The sequence below is a fragment of the Bos grunniens genome, chromosome 22 (assembly GCF_055505025.1).
Source record: "Bos grunniens cultivar Pamir isolate PY7600 chromosome 22, Bosgru_T2T1.0, whole genome shotgun sequence".
NCBI classification, from domain to species: Eukaryota; Metazoa; Chordata; class Mammalia; order Artiodactyla; family Bovidae; genus Bos; species Bos grunniens.
In genome coordinates this window covers 6,066,998-6,091,243 of record NC_141186.1, presented here as the reverse complement: position 1 = coordinate 6,091,243, position 24,246 = coordinate 6,066,998, and the positions used below count along the sequence as shown (strand labels likewise).

General features: G+C 44.5%; 1 long non-coding RNA gene and 1 pseudogene across 4 annotated transcripts in view; both read left to right on the top strand.

The window, feature by feature from the left end:
* The window catches only part of LOC147347956 (uncharacterized), a 92,333-nt gene extending 80,049 nt beyond the window's left edge, over positions 1–12,284 (top strand). For 3 of the 4 annotated variants that reach the window (XR_015150859.1, XR_015150858.1, XR_015150861.1), the window contains 2 exons: positions 7,478–7,673; positions 11,837–12,284. This is a non-coding gene — a long non-coding RNA (uncharacterized LOC147347956). Of the gene's footprint in view, positions 1–4,791; positions 5,019–7,477; positions 7,674–11,836 lie in introns of those variants that run through there. The other variant, XR_015150860.1, reaches the window with a different exon arrangement.
* A 575-nt stretch (positions 12,285–12,859) lies between these two features.
* On the top strand, positions 12,860–14,127 carry LOC147347955 (annexin A2 pseudogene; annotated as a pseudogene).
* The last annotated feature ends 10,119 nt before the right edge of the window (positions 14,128–24,246 follow it).

Below are 24,246 nucleotides of genomic sequence, written 5' to 3'. Positions count from 1 at the left end.
GGGGTCACACAGAGTCGGACACGACTGAAGCGACTTAGCAGCAGCGGCGGCAGCAGGGTGTATCTGCTAATCCCCAGCTTGTTTTTTTAGGACTGATTCTTGAGGTTTCCTTTTGTTTTGTTTTTCTCTTTCAATCTCAAAGACAATATAGTAAGTGTTATTTTGGGAAGAAAGGAAGACAAAAATACCCTCAATCTCACCAAATTATCATACTTCTCATTTTTTTTTTTTTTTCTATTTATATCTGGTCCTTCAAGAGCACGTCCCCGCTCACCTCCACTCCCACGGGGAGAAGTATGCTTGGCCCTGTGACTTACACTGGTCTTGTGGGGTGTGAAGTGTACTTTCTTATCCCCGTATTTTGCTCAGGCATGTGATTTACTTTGCTTTCGTTTTGGCTGTGCCATGTGAGATCTTAGTTCCCTAACTAGAGACCAAACTCCTGCTCCCTCCAGTGGTTGCGTGGAGTCTTAACCACTGGACTTCCAGAGAAGTCCCTGATTTGCTTTGACAATGGGATGATGTGAGCAGAGGCTTAGAGTATACTTGTGCTGCTGGACTTGCCCTCTTGTACCACTGTCATTGCCATGGAAAAAGCTCCTTCAACCTGGGCCCCGGGACAGACATGTGTGGAGCAGACCTGAGTTCAACCTACTTCAGGGGCAAAAACCCAGCTGAACCACAGCAAAGTCACCAGCAGACATAGGGGGAATAAGTACTTGTTGTTTGTTATGCAGCAATAACTGACTGATGCACTTATACAATGTGAATGTAATTTGTACATAGGCACAACCAGAACTGTATTTCGCTTTAATTCATTATGTATATGATAGCTGGGTTTCTCTATGTTGTCATGAAGTTTTGATAGTTTTCAACTAGTAACAGAATGCTTAATCAGATTTATTTAGGAAATAATAGCATAGTAATATTTTTTCATATCTTGGGGACTTTGTGTGTCAGGTAGAGTGTCTTGTGTACATTTAGTCCTTTCAACAGTCCTGGGAGGCGAATCTGATTCACCATTCCATCATCTCAGAGCTAGAGGTGTCATGACATACACTGAAGACTATGGACACTGGAGCCAGCCTGCAGGGTTCAAATCCTGGTTCTGCCACTTCTGAGCTGTGACCTTGGGAAAATCACTGAAAAGCTTTTGACTCAGTTTCCTCACCTGTAAGGATGATCATAATAATAGGATCTACCTTATAGAGTTGCAGCTATGAAATTATAATAAGTTAATATACCTAAACATTTAGACTAGTGTCTGGCCTATAGAATTGATGTTAGATATCATAGTAGTTGAGGAAACTGAATTTCAGGGAGGGTAATAAATTATAGTAAACCAACTATGATACCTTGCTGTATGCAGGTCAGGAAGCAACAGTTAGAACTGGACATGGAACAACAGACTGGTTCCAAATAGGAAAAGGATTACGTCAAGGATGTATATTGTCACCCTGCTTATTTAACTTATATGCAGAGTACATCATGAGAAACACTGGGCTGGAAGAAGCACAAGCTGGAATCAAGATTGCTGGAAGAAATATCAACAACCTCAGATATTCAGATGACACCACCCTTTATGGCAGAAAGTGAAGAAGAACTAAAGAGCCTCTTGATGAAAGTGAAAGAGGAGAGTGAAAAAGTTGGCTTAAAGCTCAACATTCAGAAAACGAAGATCATGGCATCCGGTCCCATCACTTCATGGCAGATAGATGGGGAAACAGTGGAAACAGTGACTGACTTTATTTTTCTGGCTCCAAGATTGCTGCAGATGGTGATTTCATCCATGAAATTGAAAGACGCTTACTCCTTGGAAGGAAAGTTATGACCAACCTAGATAGCATATTCAAAAGCAGAGACATTACTTTGCCAACAAAGGTCTGTCTAGTCAAGGCTATGGTTTTTCCAGTGGTCATGAATGGATGTGAGAGTTGGACTATAAAGAAAGCTGAGCACCGAAGAAGTGATGCTTTTGAACTGTGGTGTTGGAGAAGACTCTTGAGAGTCCCTTGGACTGCAAGGAGATCCAACCAGGAGATCAGTCCTGGGTGTTCATTGGAAGGACTGATGTTGAAGCTGAAACTCCAGTCTTTTGGCCACCTGATGTGAAGAGCTGACTCATTTGAAAAGACCCTGATGCTGGGAAAGATTGAGGGCAGGAGGAGAAGGGGATGACAGAGGATGAGATGGCTGGATGGCATCATTGACTCGATGGACGTGGATTTGGGTAGACTCTGGGAGTTGGTGATGGACAGGGAGGCCTGGCGTGCTGCGATTCATGGGGTCGCAAAGAGTCGGACACGACTGAGCGACTGAAATGAACTGAACTGAACTGAACTGACCTTGCTAGGATACTTTAATGATTCCCACATATTGAGAAAGTATTTGGATTTTCAGGGTTTTTGTTTTTTTCCCCTGGAAATCATAAAATCATCATGATGCACAGCAAAATAAGCTGCCTTGGCAAATGTTGATGGTGAACTGTTCAGCACTGCTCAAGGATGCACGGACTCTTGGTTAACAGACATTGGGTATTAAGATTCCACTGTCAAGTCCAACAGAGAAGGCAATGGCACCCCACTCCAGTACTCTTGCCTGGAAAATCCCATGGACGGAGGAGCCTGGTAGGCTGCAGTCCTTGGTGTTGCTAAGAGTCGGGGACAACTGAGCAACTTCATTTTCACTTTTCACTTTCATGCATTGGAGAAGGAAATGGCAACCCACTCCAGTATTCTTGCCTGGAGAATCCTAGGGACAGAGGAGCCTAGTGGGCTGCCGTCTATAGGATTGTACAGAGTCGGACACAACTGAAGTGATTTAGCAGCAGTCAAGTCCAAACTTAGGCAGAGACAGAAAGGCTTCAGGGAGCCTAATACTTGTCTGAGAGTCACAAGGTGGTAAGAGGGAGGGGTAGAACAACTTGGATTTCATGACTCCAACCCCAGGGGTTTTTCACGGCACCACGCTGTTTCTCTAGAAACAATAATTGTTCATTTAAAGACAGAGGGAATGATCCATTGAAGATTAATTTTGCTGTTTAGCAGGGTGACCCACTTAAAACCTAGCTTGGATTTTACTTTTTACCGCAAAACACATTGAATGTTTCCCTGGCTTATGTTTGGGTTAGAGAATAAAAGGTGAGGAAGGGAAATTATTCCTCCTCCATCACGAATAAAATGTCCTCTTTCTTCCCCGGCCTCTTGGTGGGGGTCTGGTCTCCCTTTCGATGTTACTATTTCCTATTGTTTTGAAAGCAGAAAGCCAGCAATGCTATCTAGGGTCAACGTGGTGAAGCTGCCTGGGGGGGCTCACTGTTTTGAGGGTCTGAATCCTTCCATCACTGCCCCAGTGTCCTACTGACCAGAAAGGGGGATAAAGGAGCTCTTTAATACATACAGTGCTGAAAAGGGAGGTGACGATGCCAGGTGTATGGCTGTGGATCCACATAAGAGGAAAATGGGATAAATAGTGGTTCTGCTTGGCAAGACCTGGGTTCCTGAACCCATTTCTGATCTGATTCCCCTGGCTGAAGTCCCAGTAGAAATAGCTCTTCTAGGAGGGACAGGACCAGGAGCATCAGGCCCTGGATACTAAGTGAGAGGCACCTGGAGCTGGCCTTGCAGTACAAAGAGTGGAGATATCCTGTCTCCCAGCACAGTGGCTGCCATGTGCGGAGCTGGACCGGGCCTGGGGTTGACATCACCACCAATGACCCAGAAACATCATTGGCCCTAGAGCACCAAAAGGCCATGAACGGAGCAAAGACAGCAGTGGTACTAGAAGGCAGGGTAGATCCCAGTGGTCTCCTAGTCAATGGGGAAGTTGGGCTGACTTTTTCCTCCAAAGAGTTGTGATTTTGAGGTTTGCATTTTGTGTAATAGTTCCTGGGGAGGCAGGTTCCCCAGGGGGAAGATAACTGGTATCACTTCCAATATGGCAGCAGGTGGGGAGGAAACAGGAAGTGGGGCAAGAGCCTGGGCCTCTTCTGACTTGACCTGAGGATGTAAGGGAGAGGGAACATCTTTGCACAAGAGTGTCGTCAAGCTCTCCAAAGCAGGTAGTCAAAGCCCCTAGGAGTTAAGAGAACATTAGCAATGTCCTCATTTTTCAGAAGGAAAAAAAAAAAAATCTAGCATGCCTTCTTCTGAGTGACCCACAGTATTTCCTCAACAGCCCCAGGAAAGCAACGGCCTGAGCAAAGGAGATGAAATTTTTAAGTGTGAATTGCTTTTATATTCAGATGAAAACTACTAAACCCGGTTCGTGTTGTAAAATATAATAAAACATACAGAATATCTAATGACATGGAAAGATGTTCCCCACATAGGGCCTCATGAAAAAGCAGGTTCATTCCTGGATTTTCAGTGTGATCTCCTTTCATAGCACTAGGTAGATAGATCTCTGCCGAGGGAAAAGTCAGAAAGATGTATTCCAACATGCTCCCTGTGCTTACTCTTTGGTGCAATAATGGGTGCTTTTTATTTCTCCATTCTGTTTGTCTGCACTGTTTGAATATTTTTATGATAAACAGGTATTGCTTTTGTAGTAAGGAACAAGTGCAACATAGGTTTTTATTTTTAAAAACCAAGAGCAAATCTAAACAACAACAAGAAGCCCTGCCGCCTTTGTGTTCAGGACGGCGGAGATGGTGGAGCTCTTTCATCTTTTGGGGGTGTGGATGTCAGGGCTGGAGGACAATGACTCAAAGGCGGTGGGAACGCAGCCTGCGGAACAAGTTTCAAACAGGAAAGCTCTTGTGGGTGACCCCTGAGGTCAGCTGCAGAGCTTACTGCAGATTCCACAAAGACAGAAAGAGGATCCAAAAAGGCATGGGGTGGGGTCGGTTGGGCAGGCGTGGCCCAGTTTAAACAAAACAGCTTTGATGTGGGTCCCAGTGGGCTCACACGGGAAAGAGGGGGCCTGCTTTCTCCCCCAGCCATCAGGGAGTCATAAACATCTATCTCCAGAGGGAAGATCCATCAGCTTTGCATCAACCACAAAGGAAAGATTTACAGGTAATTCTCCCCTCCCAGTACAGAAATATGATCAAGCATATGCTTGGAAGGTTTCTGTTTTTCTCTTTCTCACACTGTAAATAGAGATGCTTTGTTTTTCTCTCATTCCTGGTGATGTTTATAATGAGTTTTACAGACACAGAGTGATGTTTGGTGCTGACAATGTGTTTTCCTTACATCCATCAGGAGGGTGAGGCATATGGACTCTGCTGTTCCCCACTCTTGAGATGATGGGGAGCAGCTGAGGTACAGGGTTCTGGGTGTGCTGGAGATCTATCTGCTGGCCCAAAATTCCTACAGAGCACACAGTCTGTCCTTCTAGGCCCAGGCAACACGACCTCAGGGAGGTGTGGCTCATGGGGGTGGGAGGGGGGAGAAATACACCTGGCCCCATACTGTGGATCAGTTACCTAAAGGAATACCTTGGGAGGTGATGGGGTTCATTTTAAGGCCAAACCTCTTGAAAGCCCTTTCATTAAGCAGTGGAGCACCAAGACCTTGACGTGGAGACAAACATTTGTTGGTTCAGATCCATGCTCTGCTGTAGACTGGTTGTGTGATCTTAGAAAGTGTAAGAAGTTTCCTGGAAACTTTAAAAAAAATTGATCTACAATAGATTTATAGTGTTGTGTTAGTTGTAAAATCTCAGAAATGTATCTCGGGGGAATCCAGTTGTTTATGTCTCATCAGACCAAGAGGCAAGTGATAGATAAGAAGTGATTTATTAGAATAGGATGCTTGTGAGGCTTACAAGCAGGTGGCACAGAAGTACCTTGCCAAGAACTTAGTGGGCTACACTTCTATAATCAAAGGAAATGGGGAGGGGAAGAAGACACCTTCTTCCTCCTTCTTGCGTAGATGTCACGCTTCCATCATCAACTCCTCCTCCATGGCAGGTGGTCAGGTTGGGATTGTCACGGTGCAATGGAAACAACCCAAAGGGCAGTAATGTATACTAAAGTATGGTAAAGCACCTCAGGTTTTAGTATAATGTCACTTTTGCTTATATTTTTGTCTTTAGTGTGCATAGAGGAGCATGTCCTAGGAATCAGTAACTTACTGACATCAGTGGGCAGGATGTAGCACTGTCTCGGGGGCATGTCTCATGTTTCCATTGCATGGGTTTGTTGCTAAGTAAGCCCGCTTGGTTTTGTGGTTAAGCAAACTTGCTTTGAGTGATGTTTAACTTAGAGGGCTCTCCCATACTTTTTTCTCTACTTACAATTCCCTAGTGAAATTAGCTATTTAATCACCTACTTTGTGTCTTTACTCTGTCCCTATCAGTTTCAAGTGTTCAGGTGTAGAGCAATGTAACACACACACACACACACACATGTGTATATGCATATATGTGTGCATGCATATATGTGTGTATATACGTATATGTGTATATATATATATATATATATACTCTTTTTCAGATTCTTTTCCATTCTAGGTTATTACAAGATCTTGAATATAGTTCCCTGTGCTACAGAATAGGCCCTGTCATTTATCTATTTTATATATAGTTAGTGTGTATCTGCTGATCCCAAACTCCTAATTTATCTCCCCTTACCCTTTCCCCTTTGATAACCATAAGCTTGTCTTCTAAGTCTGTGAATCTCTTTTTGTTTTGTAAGTAAGTTCATCTGTATCATTTGTTCTAGATTCCGTGTATAAACGATGTCATATGATGTTTGTCTTTCTCCCTCTGACTTACTTCCCTTACTGCAGTATGATAATCTCTAGGTCCATCCTCGTTACTAAAAATGGCAGCATCTCATTCCTTTTCACGGCAGAGTAACACTCCATTTTGTAAATGTACCACAGCTTCTTTATCCATTCATCTACCAAAGACTTAACTTTCGACCTCTGTGTGCCAGGGATGCAGCCTTCTTGCACCGGGGGTGGTACAGAGTGTGCAAGCGAGAAGTCCTGGCAGCGCTTCAGCGGAGGTGGTGCTGGTGGCTCTGGCACCCCAGAGTGAGGCGCTAGTAAGGCCACCTAAGCAGGACTTGCAAGGGGGTACAAACCCCACCTGAGCACCTACTCAGGAGAGAGTGCTGAGGTGTCTGTGCACCTCCCTCAGAACCTCATGGGTGAAAACATACAGGTCAGAGGCCATTACATATATATTTTTAATACTGTTTGCTAATGTGACAGGCAGAAAATGAAATCTTGTCATTTGAGTTGCATTAGCAACTTTGATTATTGTAAAATGTAACATTTATTAGCATGTTTATTGACCATTGATATTTCTCCCTTGCTCTTGACCTCTTCATGGTCTCCAATTTTTCCATTAGCCTCTCAGGCCAGTTAAATTTAACTGTGTGTTTTAATGTTCCCCAGGCTTCAAAAGAAGAGACACAGTTCAGAATAGCACTGACTTCCAGCTCAGTAGAAAAGCAACCTGGGGAGCCCCACACTTCCCCTTCCCACAGGGAAATCAGAGCCTGTGTTCATTCCTTTCCCTCTAGACTCTTTTCAGGTTTAACAAAACAACAGGAGGTAGAAGAAATCAACAGTCAAGGACAAAAAATGCTGAAGAAAAAAGGCAAAACCCACCACAGATCTTCAAGAAGGGAAAATGAGTTGCGTGGAAGATGGACCCGTTTTGTTGCCATGTGGCTCCCAGAGAAGAAAGGGATGGATTCCCGTCATTCTGCAGAAAGGGTAGGACCCCAGAGACAATTTCTTCCACCTTTTAAGTGTAAGCTATTTGTACCCCTCGCCCCCAGCAAGGCATCAAGGAGTTTCCCTGGTGGCTTAAATGGTAAAGAATCTACCTGCAATGCAGAAGACCTGGGTTCAATCCCTGGGTTGGGAAGATCCCCTGGAGAAGGAAAGCAACCCACTCAGTGTTCTTGCCTGGAGACTCCCCATGGACAGAGGAGCCTGGCGGGCTACAGGCCACGGGGTCGCAGAGTCAGACACGACTGAGCGACTAAGCTCACACAGCACACAACACAAGGCGTCAGGAAACAACTCCAGCACAGTCAACAGCATTCTCAGGGCCTGACTCAACATTTTTAGAGAAAGGTCTTAAATTATTTTGTCATCAAAGCAAACTCAGTTCCGGCTCTCAACAGAGGATAGAAGAGCTGTGTGGCTACAGAGCTTTACCAAGGAGACCTCGGGTTTGAAGAATCCTGTAAAACAAAATGTCTGTTCCTCTCACCATTTCTTACCTTCAGAGAATTTCTGAGGCTTATGTAATGGAAGGTCAAGGGAATAAAAACTCACTCACTGTCTTCCCTTGGTTCGGTCAATATGATATGAGGGGTGGGTAGGAGAAGCCTCACCATTGTTCTTATTTTACCTTTTGCCCCACAAAGTCTTTGAAATTCCCAAATCTTTCAAAATTCTCCCAACCCAACATAGATGATCACTTTGGTGAACACTAGTGAAGTGGAAGTGAAGTGGAAGTGTTAGTCACTCAGTCAGGTACAGCTCTGCGATCCCATGGGCTGTAGCCTGCCAGGCTTCTCTGTCCATGGAATTCTCCAGGCAGTAGTACTCTCTAATAAATTAAGGTTGCAAGAAAGAAACCAGAATCCTTGGCTATTTTAGAAGCTTTCTGGAGCCTGTTTCCATGAGCTCTTGTTCCAGAAAATAATTAGCAGCAAATGGAAGTACTGCAGGAAAACCTGGGGAACACTGGGCAGTGTCCATGGACCATTAACGAGGAACAGTTTCTTGGAAAAATGGAGCCAGCATCTTGTACCAGGTACATTTTTCTGCTTGATTTCTGGTTGGGTGCTTGGAAGAGATAAAATTAAAATTTGGCTTTCCTAGAGCAGGAGAGTCCCTATCACTTAAGGAAGAAGGAATAGGATATTTCTGTGATCTTCTCTGCAGTCATGCCTGTTCAGCTGCTCCCCAAGCCACACTGTGTTGGGTCAAACAGTTTAGTGAATGTCTTTGTTGATTGTGGCTGCCATAACAAACAATGGGAATTGTGGCTTAAACAATGGGAATTGTGGCTTAAACAATGGGAATTTATTTTCTCACTATTATGGAGGCTAGAAGTCCAAGGTGAGAGTGCCAGCATGGTTGGGTTCCCATGAGAGCCCCCTTTCGGGTTTGATAGCCATCTTCTCACCGTGCCCCCACTTGGAAGTGAGAGGTCGAGGGGAGAGACGGAGGAAGAGAGGGAGGTGGGGAGAGAGAGACAGAGAGAGAGAGCAGGAGAGTGGGGAGGGGAGGGAGAGAGAGAGAGAGAGACAGAGATAGAGGGAGGGAGGGAGGAAGAGAAGGAGTGAGAGAGAGGAGGGAAGAAAGGAGACAGGGAGGGAGAGAGAGATACAGAGACAGAGAGAGAGGGAGAGGGGGAGGGGAGGGAGACAGAGAGAGGGAGAGGGAGGAGGGAGGGCTTGATGTGTCTCTTCTTTAAGGGCACTAATCCCATCATGAGGCCCCATCCTCATGATCTCATTTAACCTAATTACCTCCCTAAGGCCCCACCTCCAAATACTAACACACTGGGGGTTAGGGCTTCGGCACGAATTCAACATGAAATTTTTTCAGGGATGGGACACAATTTCACAGTCCACAGCAGTGAAGTTGATGAAAACAGCGTTGAAGTCCTGCTGTATCAATCATTCTCCTTTGGGGGCCTTGCTCCTCCTCCTGTCCTGTCTCTATGCCCACCATGTCTTGGCTCCCCACATGCAGGGTATGCCCTGAGGGGGAAATACTCTTCGGTACCTTGCCAGCTGAGACAAGCAGCTGCAGCGGTGGCCTATCTCCTCATCATAAAAGCGATGTTGGCTCTAATTTTGTAAGTTGTCACTGTTTCTTTAGCATGCCTCATGGCCCACCATGGTTCTGTGCCTTGAACCAAGCCAATCTCTCTGGTGAACAAGATGACCAGGTCCTCCAGCCCCATCTTAGGAACCACCGGACCAGAAGAGAACAATTTTTTTTTTCTTGGCAAATGGTCAAGTAATACATATTAAACATTTTGTGTGCATATGTGCATGCTAAGTCACTTCAGTCATGTCTGGCTCTGCAATCCTATAGACTGTAGCCTACCAGGCTCCTCTGTCCATGGGATTCTCCAGGCACGAATATTGGAATAGGTTGCCATGCACTCCTTCAGGGGATCTTGCCGACCCAGGGATCGAACCCATGTCTCTTGAGTCTCTGGCATTGGCAGGTGGGTTCTTTACCACTTTGGCACCACCTGGGTGCCAAAAGGTTTTGTGGATCATAACTAATCAGTTCTGTCTTTGCACCATGATAGCAGCCATAGACAATATGTAAATGATTACAGTATGGCTGTTTTCCAATAAAACATTATTTACAAAAAAAAAAAAAAATAGGCTTGGGCCAATCTGGCCCAAGGCTCCTAGTCTCCAACCTTGACTCCCTCTTACCCTCTGTCCTGCTCCCTCTCTGCTCCCTCCTTTCCAACACTGAACGGTTAAGTATTTGTTTGATTGTCTTCATCTCTGTTCTCATGACTAGTGTCTTTGTCTCTGCCTTTAGATCTTTACATGTCTTCAGGTGGGAGTAGTTTGGATGGCCCCATATCTGAGTGAACCCATGATGGGATGGGAGCTGGCCCCCTTGTCTGTGTGAGACAAAGGCCAGTCAGATAGAACAGGGCAACGACTGCGTGGTTTTCTCTCTGCTTTGGACTATTTCAGGAACTTGGATGCCCTTTTCAGTGCATTCCATCCCTGGGAAGAATCTGGAACCCATAGATCAATGGCCATCAGTCTAGTCCTGGTTGCCAGGCACCTGTAGCTATGGTAATCTGCCAGATATCTCAATTTAGATCTTGATTTAAGAATCTCTGGGAGAGGAAGAAGATGACAGGTTTCTAACAAGCTAATTTACTCACTGAGCAAGATTAACCGTGGTGGCTGGACACCCCAGTCTCAGAAAGACATAGAGCCTTGCTCCACATGTCAGCCGAGCTCCTGAGGGGTCTGTTGAGTGATGAGCAATCTGACAGGTGTTACTTCTCCCATAAGGACCTTCACTCCTGGAGGTCCATCCATCACTGCTTCTAAGGTCCTAGGCACCATGGCCTTTGTACCTAGATGGCTCTCCCTGATCCCACCTCTGCCCTCCATGTCCACCATATTTCATCTCAATCAAGCAGAGAATGTAATCCTTTGAAATCAAAATGGAGCTTGATCTTTGCTCAAGATCCTGAGGCAGTTCCCCAGAGTAAAAGCCAAAGTCTTGACAAATACCTATAAGGCCCAGATGATCTGACAGCTTCTTCAACTCATTCCTCATTTTTGATTTTTAAATTTTACTTTATTTTTACAATATTGTGTTAGTTTCAGTTATACAGCAAAGTGATTCAGGTAAGATTTTTTTTTTTTCAGATTTTTTCCATTGTAGATTATTACAAGATATTGAGTATAGTTCTCTGTGCTGTACAGTAGGTTACCTATTTTATATATAGTAGTGTGTATATGTTAATCCCAAGTTCTTAATTTATTCCCCCCACCTTTTCCCTTTGTGTGTTAATCACTCATTCGGGTCCGACTCTTTGAGACCCAAGGACTATAGACCACTAGGCTCTTCTGTCCATGGGATTCCGGAGTGGGTAACCATTCCCTTCTACAAGGGATCTACCTGACCCAGAGGTCAAACCCTGGTCTCTTGCATTGCAGGCAGACTCTTTACCACCTGAGCCATAAGGGAAGCCCTCCTTTTCCCTGTGGTAACCATAAATTTGTTTTCTAAGTCTGTGACGCTCTTTCTGTTTTGTAAATAAGTTCATTTGTATCATTTTTTTTAGAGTCTGCATATAAGTGATAGCATATGATATTTGTCTTCCTCTGTCTGACTTTGCCCGGTGTGATCGCCTCTAGGTCCATCCGTATTGCTGCAGATCCACCCACTGCTCTCGCAGCTTCATCACTCTCCTCGCCGCGGGCTCCACGGAGGCCACATTCTACCGCACAGTACTCACACTCATCAGTTAAGGCCTTTCCACCCTCTGCAAGATTCGGCCTTTGCTGCTTTCAGGTCTCTGTTCAAATATCACCTTGTCAGTGAAGCCTTCCCAACTCCTTTACTTAAAACAACACCCTCCCCTACTACTCTGTCACTCTCTGAGCCTCTCATCCTGATGTATTTTTCCCCAGTGCACTTATACTAACATACTGTATATTTCCTTATTTATCCATGTATTATCGCACTTGTCCACTAGAATGTAAAACTCCAGGAGGGCAAGGAAGTAATCTACTTGACTTAAAATTTTATCTCCAGGACCTACAACATTTAATTTAAGATTAAATTAGAACATTAAATTTAAAATTTTATCTCCAAGACCTGTTATTTGATACATAACGAGTCCATATACACATATATACATATGGGTGTCTATGTATATATATCTACATATATCTATAAATATACATAGGGTTGGACAGAAAGTTCATTTTGGATTTTCCATATTATCTTACAGAAAAACGTGAATGAGCTTTTTGGCTAACTCAATATGTGTGTGTGTGTGCACATGTGTATATTTCGGTGAATGAGTGGGTGAATTCATGACTGATCAAAATAACCTGTGGATTTTCTCTATGTCCCATAAGTTTTTCTCTTAATAAATGGTTCACGTGCATGGATGCATCCTTTTTTAGGTAGATAGAAAGTCATTGGGACCATAAAAAACTATAGGATCATTAGTTCTGGTGAGAGAGGCAGAATAAATGACTTCCTATCCAAACAGGATCTAGTTTTTATTTTTATTTTTTTCAGGATCTAGCTTTGTTTGGAGATTGTAAATCCTGGATAAGGTTCTTTCATATAACTGTGCTTTTTTACACTGCACTATATTTTACCTTAATTCTTTGCTCACAGACATGAATAAAATACTTATTTTACAGCAATAGGGAGTGAGCTGGGTTAACCTTCCCCCAAGTATGCTTCATGGAACATTAAATCTAGAGAGTGCGCTGTGCATCTGGGGACACCGAGTGCATTGCACCCAGCCCAGTTTCTTTCAAAATGTCTACCATTCTTGAAATTCTGCCCAAGCTCACCTTATAGGGTGATCACTTTACACCTCCAAGTGCACATGGGTTAGTCAAAGCATACACCAACTTTCATGCTGAGTGGGATGCTCTGAACATTGAGACAAGCATCAAGACCAAAGGTGTGGATGAGGTCACCATTGTCAACATCCTGACCAACCACAGCAATGAACAGAGCCAGGATATCACCTTCGCCTACCAGTGAAGGCCCAAGAAGGAACTTGCATCAGCACTGAAGTCAGCCTTGTCTCTGCCACCTGGAGGCTGTGATTTTGGGCCTATTGAAAATACCTGCTCTGTATGCTGCTCCTGAGCTGAATGCATCCATGAAGGGACTGGGGGTTGATGAGGACTCTCTCATTGAGATCATCTGCTCAAGGACCAACCAGGAGCTGCAGGAAATCAACAGAGTCTACGTGGAAGTGTACAAGACCGGTCTGGAGAGGGACATTGTTTCTAACACATCTGGCGACTTCCACAAGCTGGTGGTTGCCCTCACAAAGGGTGAAGAGCAGAGAATGGCTCTGTTGTTGATTATGAACTGACTGACCAGGACTCCCGCTATCTCTATGATGCTGGTGTGAAGAGGAAAGAAACTCATGTTCCCTAGTGTATCAGCATCATGATTGAGTGCAGCGGGTGTCACTTCCTGAAAGTATTTGAAAGGTACCAGAGCTACAGCCCTGATGACATGCTGGAGAGCATCAAGAAGGAGGTCAAAGGTGACCTGGAAAATGTTTTCCTGAACCTGGTCCAGTGCACTCAGAACAAGCCCCTGGATTTTGCTGACAGACTGTACGTCTCCATGAATGGCTAGGGCACTCGTGGTAAAGTCCTGATTAGAATCCCCCACAGTGGCATGGACATGTTGAAAATAAGATCTGATTTCAAGTAAAGTTCGGCAAGTCCCTGTACTACTACATTCAGCAAGACACCAAGGGCGAATACTAGAAAGCGCTGCTGAACCTGCGTGGTGGGGGTGACTGAACCCCACAACAGCCTGAGCATCCAGGGTGGCTGCTCCGTGCTCCAGCTAACAGTTCCACACAGTCGGCTTGGGCTAACAGCCCCTGTGCCCATCCTTGGGAGGGTGACGTTAGTGCTGCCCGCCCCACCCACTCTTTTGTTAGTTTAGTTGCCTCTACATCACCTGACTTTCCCATCTAGTCCCTCTTTATAGCCAAAGAAATGAACATGCCAAGGATTTGGAAGTGAAATCTATGATGTGAACACTGTGTCTCTTGAGTACTGTGTCATAAACAGATGAATAAACTGAATTTTTTTTAAATTTATTTATTTTTTAGTTGACGGATAATTGCTTTACAGAATTTTGTTGTTTTCTGTCAAACCTGAGCATGAGTCAGCCACAGGGACACGTATCTCCCTTTCCTTCTGAACCTCCCTCCCATCTCCCTTCCCATCCCACCCCTCTAGATTGATACAGAGCCCCTGTTTGAGTTTCCCGAGACATACAGCAAATTCCTGTTGGTTATCTGTTTTATGTGTGGTAAGTTTCCATGTTACTCTCTCCATACTTCTCACCCTGTCCTCCCCTCTCCCCATGTCCATAAGTCTATTCTCTATGTCTGTTTCTCCATTGCTGCCCCACAGATAAACTCTTCAGTACCATTTTTCTAGATTCTGTATATATGCATTAGTATATGATATTTATCTTTCTCTTTATGACTTACTTCACTGTATAATAGGCTCTATGTTCATCCACCTCATTGGAACTTACTCAAATGCATTCCTTTTTATGGCTGAGTAGTATTCCATTGTGTATATATACCACAACTTCTCCATCCATTCATCTGTCGCTGGACATCTAGGTCACTTCCATGTTCTAGCTGTTGTAAATGGTGCTGCAATGAACAATGGGATTGCATGTGTCTTTTTCATTTTTTGTGTCCTCAGGGTATATGCCGAGGAGTGGGATTGCTGGGTCATAGGGTTGTTTTATTCCTAATTTTTTAAGGCATCTCCGTACCATCATCCATAGTGGCTGTATGTATTTACATTCCCACCAACAGTGCAAGTGTTCCCTTCTCTCCACACCCTCTCCAGCATTCATTGTTTGTAGGCTTTTTGATGAAGGCCATTCTGACTGGTGTGAGGTGAAATCTCATTGTAGTTTTGATTTCCATTTCTCTAATAATGAGCGATTTTGAGCATCTTTTCATGTGTTTGTTAGCCATCTGTATGTCTTCTTTGGAGAAATGTCTGTTTAGGTCTTTTTCTCACTTTTTGATTGGGTTGTTTGTTTTTCTGGTATTGAGTTGTATGAGTTGCTTATATATTTTGGAAATTAATCCTTTGTCAGTTGTTTCTTTTGCTATTATTTTCCCCCATTCTGAGGGTTGTCTTTTCACCTTGCTTATAGTTTCCTTTGCTGTGCAAAAGTTTTTAAGTTTAATCAGGTCCTACTTGTGAATAAACTGAATTTTTACTTAAGAAAAAAAAAAAATCCAGAGAGCTGTTCTGTGGAAAAAGGGTACTCTTAACATGTATGTTTAGAAAGCCTCGAATTTGTCATAGATAATAATTATAAAAGCTAACATGGATTGTTGTTAAAGTACCTGCAGATTACAAACTGCTCTCTTTGATCCTGTTCACTCTACCATTAGCATATTAAAGGCTCTGAGAAGTCCTGCATGAAAGAAACCTGCTTTTTTCAGCCCAGATCAGATCAGATCAGTCGCTCAGTCGTGTCCGACTCTTTGCGACCCCATGAATCGCAGCATGCCAGGCCTCCCTGTCCCTCACCAACTCCCGGAGTTCACTCAGACTCACGTCCATCGAGTCGGTGATGCCATCCAGCCATCTCATCCTCTGTCGTCCCCTTGTCCTCCTGCCCCCAATCCCTCCCGGCATCAGAGTCTTTTCCAATGAGTCAGCTTTTGCCAAATGTATTTGCTTATACAACCATTTATTTTTCATCAGGGATACTTATAAACACCTCATGGATCTCTTTTCTGAAAAACTAGAGTTGGAAAATGCTGCTCTAGATAAGGGAATTAAATAGAAAAGCAAAATTATGGCAAAATAGATTATTGCAAGGAACTAAATAAGCATTGACCTTTAGGGTTTTTTAAATTAAGATAGCAATCGGCTGGATGCCAGGAGATAAGAAGTGATAGCATCTTCTTATACCCAGTGGTATAATCTCCCTTTAATTGTCCAAGAAAATAAAATTGTGTTTCTAAGGATCAATATGTACCCAAGGAGAACTTCTGCATGCTCATGGGATAGATTCATGGTTTCCTAATCTAAACTCTATCCATTTAAAAAATGTTGGTTTCAGTAATTAGGAAGAAATTTTTAACACTTTTAGGTTGGATACAAATTTTGTCACTTTCAAATGTAAACGACATCATCTGAAAGTGAGCTGAAGAAATGTTTGTGTGTGTGCATCTGTGTGTGTTTGTGCATGTGTTTGTATGTTGTTAGAGCTTTTTCTGGTCAGCAAAGTGATATCTCTGCTTTTTAATATACCATCTGGGTTTGTCATAGCTTTTCTTCCAAGGAGTAAGCATCTTTTAATTTCGTGGCTGCAGTCAACTGTCCAGAGTTGTTTTGAGTCCAGAAGGACTCCTAGTTCAGTCCCGTGACCAGTGGACATTTGTACTGGGGACACTGGTACTGCTGGAGAGTGGAATGAGGTGGACCACCGTTTTCCATCTTCATCAGGTGAAAGTCTTTTCTTGGGAGTCAAATGTTGAACGCAGGCAGGGAGCTGAGAATAGAGACTGAAACGAGAATTGTTCACTAAAGGAGAAAAAACCTTGTGAATGGGTGTTTCTGTCTTGTCTGTTAGAAAAGGCAGTCTCTTGTTTGCAAATCTGCATTTCTGTTTAAGTCTCTGTTTCCCAAATGAAGTTTCCCTTAATGGACTTCTATACTGAGACTTAATGATTCTTGCAATGATAATCTGTCAGGAGGATTCTTATGGTGATAATATGTTATTTGAGTTTCCTTGAGAAAGCACCTATGTTCTTGCTCTGGCTGAGATGTGAGGCAGTCAAAGGGAAGGAAAAAAAAAGTAAGAAAAGAATAGGTACAAATCAGGAACCTAACACCACTTAACTCTTTCGAAAAACCAGTGAAGTGGGAAAATGATTCTGTGCTACTGTTTCCTCAGATCACCTTGTGTGTACTTTAAAAAGGAAATAAAGTGACTTACGGATCGCTGGGGGGAAGTCTGAGCAGAAGTATCAAGTCTGAAGCCATAGGGACCTCATTCATCATTATGTGTGACAGTGCAGACCCCATAGAGCCTTGAGCCTTGTGGGGACTTAATTTCGTGGGGACATCAAGCGAGGGAATAGCGGGATGAGTAAATGGCCAATTGTTCAGAGTATGTGCTTCTATTTCTGAGAAACTGGTGTGTTGTACAAAAGAGTTCAGGATGGAAGTGAGGAACAGGGTTTAAAATAGGAAACACTTATAGAGACCCTCCTGTGTGCCAGGCACCCTCCTAAAGGCTTTATATATTTTGACTCATTTGATCCTCACAACAACCCTAGGGGAACGCTTTATCCTTATCTTTGTTTTGCAGAGGAGGACACAGAAGCAAAGCTAACCGATGACTCGCCCAGGATCACACAGCTGGTGGTGGAGCCAGGCTGAATCCTGTGCAGGCAGACTCCTGAGTCTGTGCTCTTAACCACTGAAATGTGCTGGCTCAGAAATAAGGCAAGGGCAAGGGCAAGGGCAAATTGTAGAGGCTGGCCCAGCTGTCCCATCTGTTTAACCTCGCTGAGCCTTGGTTTTCCCGTTCAGAGGATGGGTACATTCAGTGTTCCTACCTCATAGGGCCACTGTGATTATTCATTTCATTAAATAAGCTCCCAATAGCCCTACATATCTTTAGCTGTAAACATCTTTAAAAAGGTCTTCCCAGGTGGCGCTAGTGGTAAAGAACCCTCCTGCCCATGCAGGAGACATAAGGGACTTGGGTTCTATCCCTGAGTCAGGAAGATCCTCTGGAGGAGGACACAGCAACCCACTCCAGTATTATTCTGGGCTGGAGACTCCCATGGACAGAGGAGCCTGGTGGGCTATAATCCATAGGGTTGCAAAGAGTCAGACATGACTGAAGGGACTTAGCATGCATGCATCTTTTAAAATGTGAGCCTGGGGACTTCCCTGGTGGTCTGGTGGGTAACAGTCTGCCTGCCAGTGCAGGGGACATGGGTTTGAACCCTGGTCCAGGAATAAGATCCCACACGCCACAGGGCAGCTGGGCCTGCTGAAGGCCGCACACCCTAGAGCCTGCGCTCTGCAACACAACAGTAGCTCCTGCTCTGCATAACCAGAGAAAGCCCGCACACAGCAAGGAGGACACAGCGCAGCAACAAATAAATAAATACACTTTAGAAAAGAAACTTTTATAAAAGAAATGGGAGCCTCGGAAGAAGTCTGGATCACTTTTATCTAGTGCTCTTAACAGGAAAAGATCCAGTATTCAGAGTAGTGCTGTCCAACTGAGCACTGTGACGACAGAAATGTCCTCTACCAACACCGTACAATATGGTACCACACGTGGCCACCGAACGCTTGACACATGACTAGTGCTCCAGGAGAAGTGACTTTTAATTTTATTTCATTGTAATTCATTTAAATAGCCAAACAGTGGTTGCCTTGGGATGGGAATGGGGGTGGAGGAGTGGGTAACGGGAAGGGCAGAGAGGGACGAGAGAGGGTTACAAAGGGATGAGGCAACCCTGGGTGTGACGGCTGTATTTATTCTCTAAGTGTGGTGCTAGTTGCATAGGTGTGTGCTTATCCAGTTGTCCTGATGTGCTGCTGCTGAGTCACTTCAGTCGTGTCCGACTCTGTGCGACCCCATAGATGGCATCCCACGAGGCTCCCGCATCCCTCCAGGCAAGAACACTGGAGTGGGTTGCCATTTCCTTCTCCAATGCATGAAAGTGAAAAGTGAAAGTGAAGTTGCTCAGTCGTGTCCGACCCTCAGCGACCCCATGGACTGCAGCCTTCCAGGCTCCTCCATCCATGGGATTTTCCAGGCAAGAGTGCTGGAGTGGGGTGCCATCGCCTTCTCCATTTGTCATATTGCATTCATATTTCAGTTAAGCTGTTAAAGAACAAAACAGATCCATCCAGGATTAATCCAGCTTATGCATGGCTTCCAACAGTGGTTTTTAAACTGAGTGTTGAGGGGAGCCTGGAGTCACTGGGGCTTCTGGGACTGGAGGTTGAGGTGAGGGTAGAGGGGTACATGTCAGTTAAGCACACCCTCCAGCTCTGCTTGGAGATGAGCTGCTTGCTGAGCTGCGTGTTCAGTTTTCTGGCTTGCCCTCTCTCCTGAACTCATGGGCTACATGAGATCAGGGAGTTTGCAGTCTCCATTTCTGTCTCCTTGGTGAGTGCTCAAGAGATGCTTGTTCAGCTGAGATTCTGAAAATAGCACTCCTACGCTCTGTTTAGCCAACACTTGTAAGGTACTCACTTTCAGCCAGGGACTGTTCCTACACCTTGAAAACAGTAACTTCTTTAATTATTGTTTTAAAATATTTTTAGAGTATAGTTGCTTTACAATGTTGTGTTACTTTCTGCTGTACAGCAAAGTGAATCAGTTATATGTATACCTATATCCTCTTTTTTTGGATTTCCTCCCCATTTAGGTCACCACAGAGCACTGAATAGAATTCCCTGTGTTATTCAGTCGGTTCTCATTAGTTATCTATTTTATACAGAGTGTCAATAGTGTGTATATGTCTATCTCAATCTCCCAATTCATTCCATTCCCCCCTCCTTTAATTCTTTGACATCCTTTTTTGAATTACATGCTCTCAGGGCACAGGAAGGGTAAACACTTTCCTGGGATCTTACACCTCGTAGGAGGGAGGATTCAGATCGACGCTGTCAGCTCAGAATCCATCCTAAGAATATGTCCCCACCACCATTGGGGGAGGGGGCTTCCCAGGGGGTGCAGTAGTAAAGAATCCACCTGCCAATGTGGAAGACGCAGGAGATGTGGGTTCAATCCCTGGGTCAGGAAGATCCCCTGGAGAAGGGAGTAGCTATCTACCCACTCCAGTATTCTTTCCTGGAGAATCCCATGGGCAGAGGAGCCTCGCAGGCTATAGTCCTTGGGGTTGCAAAGAGTCAGACAAAACTGAGCAACTGAGTCACACGCACGCACCATTGGGTAGAGGCCCCTCCTGGTAGAACCTTCCTTCCAAATCAAGGATTTTTTTTTTTTGTCTGTGCCACAGGGCATATGGAATCTTAGTTCCCTGACCAGGAATCAAAACCACGCCCTCTTCAGTGGAAGCTCAGAATCATAACCACTGAACTGCCAGGGAAGTCCTGAAATCTGGGATTCTTACATTACCACGTGCCTCTAGAATTCTGGGGATGTCTATGAACTTTTTCCTGGGATAATATTTTTTGTTTGCTTGTTTGTTTTCTGGAATAATACTTCCAATTGCACATGAAAAAAATTGCATAGGATTACAAAAAAAAAAACAATTTTACTGAAATATGGCTACTGCAATATTAAAAATATCCTAGGGTGTTCATTTGTGTTATGATAAAGTACGTGGCTCTTTATTAGCATATGAAACAATAAGAGCTAGCGGTGGGCCTAATCTCTACTGTAATTCCCAAACAGTCATCAGTGGTATTTGGAGAGATCATAAAGGGAAATTTGGAGCGATGGAGGGATATTGAAGAGACCTGAGGTTTCTATTTGGGACAAAATTACAGGTGCTCCTTCTAAGGGTAGTTGTCATCTACGTTCATAATAGAAGGGAGTGATACGTTTCTCTTTTTTCGGTTGTGCCACACAGGCACAGGAGCTTAGTTTGGTTGTGCAGGCTCTTAGTTCCCCAACCAGAGATCCCACCCACACCCAATGCAGTGGAAGCTCAGAGTCTTAAACACTGGACCACCAGGGAAGTCCCAGGATTGGTAAGTTCAGAAGATAGTAAAAACGCAGATGTACGTATTTTTTATCATCCAAATTCACTGACTCCATGAGTTGAAGAATTCTATGTGGACCCAGGTCAGGGGCCCCGGTTCGGGGTGCTCTTGATGTGGACCGGCAGCACTGGCATCACAGCATCAACAGCATCCAGGATCTCAACCCCACACCAGACCCAAGTATCCGAATCCACATTTCAACAGAAATCTTTGAGCTATCTGTGTGCACACAGAAATTTGACAAGCCATGCAAAACAGATGTTTAGTGAGGTCAAAGCAACAGAGAACTGTGTTCTTGAACAGGACTGAAAAGGTCTGGCTGCAAATTTGTTTTTGTCCATCTCTCTGCCTTTTATAACCTCCTTCCTGCGATGGAGGACAGTTGAACCAGGTGGTGACGTTGGGACCATGGCTGCCGCTGACATCGTCTCCGTGCGCCCTTGGGGCCCACCCTCAGGGGGCAAGGGTGTTCTCATCCTCTCCAGGTCGTGGGTGGTCCAGGCAGGTTCTGCTCCTTGGGGAGGGGGAGTCAGCATTTGTCCACAACTATATCTGGGACAGTGGACCCTGGTCAATATGCTTCAGGGGGAAGACTATTTGGACCTCAGACCCAAATCCAGTTTTCCAATCCAGGTATTCCAGCATGAAAACAGCAATAATGCTTTGTCTCAGCTCTATTTGTTTAATTAGCTCTGAATCTTCTAAAGAAGGATCTGATTAATTAGAGCCCTCAAATTCCAACAATATTGGCTGTTAGAAAACTCAAGAGCCGGGACTTCCCTGGTGGTCCAGTGGTTAAGAATTCACCTGCTAACGCAGGGGATACGGGTTCAATCCCTGGTCCGGGAATCTCACATGCTAAGGGGCAACTAAGCCTGTGTGCCAGAACCACTGAGCCCTCCCTCTAGAGCCCGTGAGCTGCAGCTGAAGACTGCCTGTGCTAAAGCCGGTGTCCTGTAACCAGAGAAGCCACTGCAACCAGAGAGTAGCCCCTGCTCTTTGCGACTTGAGAAAGCCTGTGAACAGCAATGAAGCACTCATGCCCCACATCCAAGACCCAGTGCAGCCAAAAATAAATAAGTAGATAAATTTTAAAAAAATGATTAAGAAAAAGAAAGCTCAGCAGCAAATGTACAGAGCTCTAAGAATGCATTTTTGTAATAATCTCATTCCTGAATCATTTCTATGGCCCTCGTCTAGTTCTTCCTTTTATTTTCCTCCTTGTTTGAATTTATGTCCTCTTTCTGTAATCTTGTTCTATTTTCTCTATCCTTATAAGCCTCTTTAAATCATTTTTAGAATAAGGTAGGCACATAGACTCGTAAATAAAGATGCAGATATTAAGACAAGTAGATACCCAAGTCTTAGAGACAGATGCTGTATCTAGGCAGGGTGGTCACATCACCCAACCACAGGGGCTTCTACCCTCGTTGTTTGTGGAGATCGTGGTCTTTGAGCACAATGATAGACCAGAAGGGGAGACGGAATCAGGCCACTGGGATCAGTGATCCAGGGCTCCCGACACACATAGTCTCTGCGGATCAGTTGGCGATGTGTTTCTGGAAAAGAGAAAGTTTCTGGTAACCAAGGGCATTTGGGGGTAGGCTTTTCATTTGTAAAACTGTCCTCAAAAACATTCTAAAAATAGTCTTTGCTCTCGGGATACGTGGGTGAGTGCAGGTGGCCTCCCTGCTCATTTAGTTGGAATCAGTGATTTGAAAGCCGGGACCTGAAGCACGGCGGGCAGGCGGGGCTGGGCATCTCTGCTGAATGGGTCCAAATGCTTCCCACTGAGCGAGAACTCGCTGGTCTCAGGTGCTGTGAGAGCCAGCTTCCCCTGCCGGTTATACCTGCCTCCCTGGGGGGGTGCTCCTCTGTGCTGTGATACAGGGATGGTGCTGGTTACATAGGCTGTACTTATCCAGTTGTCCACTTCATGTGCGGTTTATTGTATTTTCCAAAGAACAGGTGAGGACAGAGGAGACGAAGGCAAATGGTCAAATAATACATGTTAAAGGTTTTCCAGGCTCTCAGACTGACCCTGGATTCCTTGAACAGTCCACACTCCTTCTATCCTCAAGGGTCTCTGCTCATTCTTTCCCCTTTGCCTGGAATCCTTTCCCTGCTTCCTTTCCCAGGCCAGGGCCCATAATTATCCTGTGGGACTTGACCCAAATGTTATTCCCTCTAGAAGCCTTTGCTGATGTTTAACTCCATCAGGTCAAATCCCCCAGAATACCCTTCACTGCCCTTATTGTGGTTTTAGTGAATAAGTGTTCGTGTCATCATTTCTTTAGTGTCATTTTCCCTACTGGACCACAGGCTCCTTGGAACACAGGCTACCCTCATCTTGGTTATGACCATTTTGTTGCCAGTTAGGCTGGCAGTTGCCTGACACAGAGCAGGGCTCATTGAATAATTTGCTGGATGAATGAATGGAAAAGTGGGAAACAGATTTACAGACACAGCTAAAGCATTGGAAACGTGAAAAGAAGTATATTCATATCATTTAAAAAAAGATGAAAAAAAATTTTTAATGGAGGAAAATGAGTTCCTCTCATTTTTCAGGCATCTGGAAAGGCCACTGTATTTGAGGTGGACCAGCCATGGGGCTCACTGTGGGAAATGGGCAGCTCTCCTCCTATTTTCAAGAAATCCCTGGCCACAGAGAATAGGTTAAAACTGTAGCAACAGAAGAAATTGTAGATATCAAGAAATTTCTGAATCTCAGGGAAAATGATATTTGAACCAAAAAGACAATATATCCTAGTGATGAGGAGCCAGACCCTGGGTTCAATTCTGACTTTACTACTTATTAGCTCTGTGTCCTTGGGAAAACTACCAAACGTATCTGTGTGTTGCTAAAACAAACAAACAAAAGATGAGAATGATGTGACCCACTTCATGGGCAGGATGGCTATGCAATTTACCCTTTAAACCCAGGCACTTTGGGTAGTAAAAGAGGGGGTGGGGTGCTGTTAATAATTTTGTTTGGGTGACAGGAATAACCTGGGCCCCGACCCAGAATCTAGAGAAGTGTGGTCATTGTACTCATAAAGCATTACAAGAGTTAAAGAAATTGTTGTTCAGTTGCTAATTCGTGTCCAACTCTGAAACCCCGTGGACTGCAGCATGCCAGGCTCCTCTGTGCTCCACTATCGCCTGGAGTTTGCTCAAATTCACGTCCACTGAGTTGGATGCTATCTAACCATCTCATCTTCTGCCACCACATTCATGTGTCATCCCCTCCTCCTCCTGCCTTCGTCTTTCCCAGCACCAGGGTCTTTTCCAAT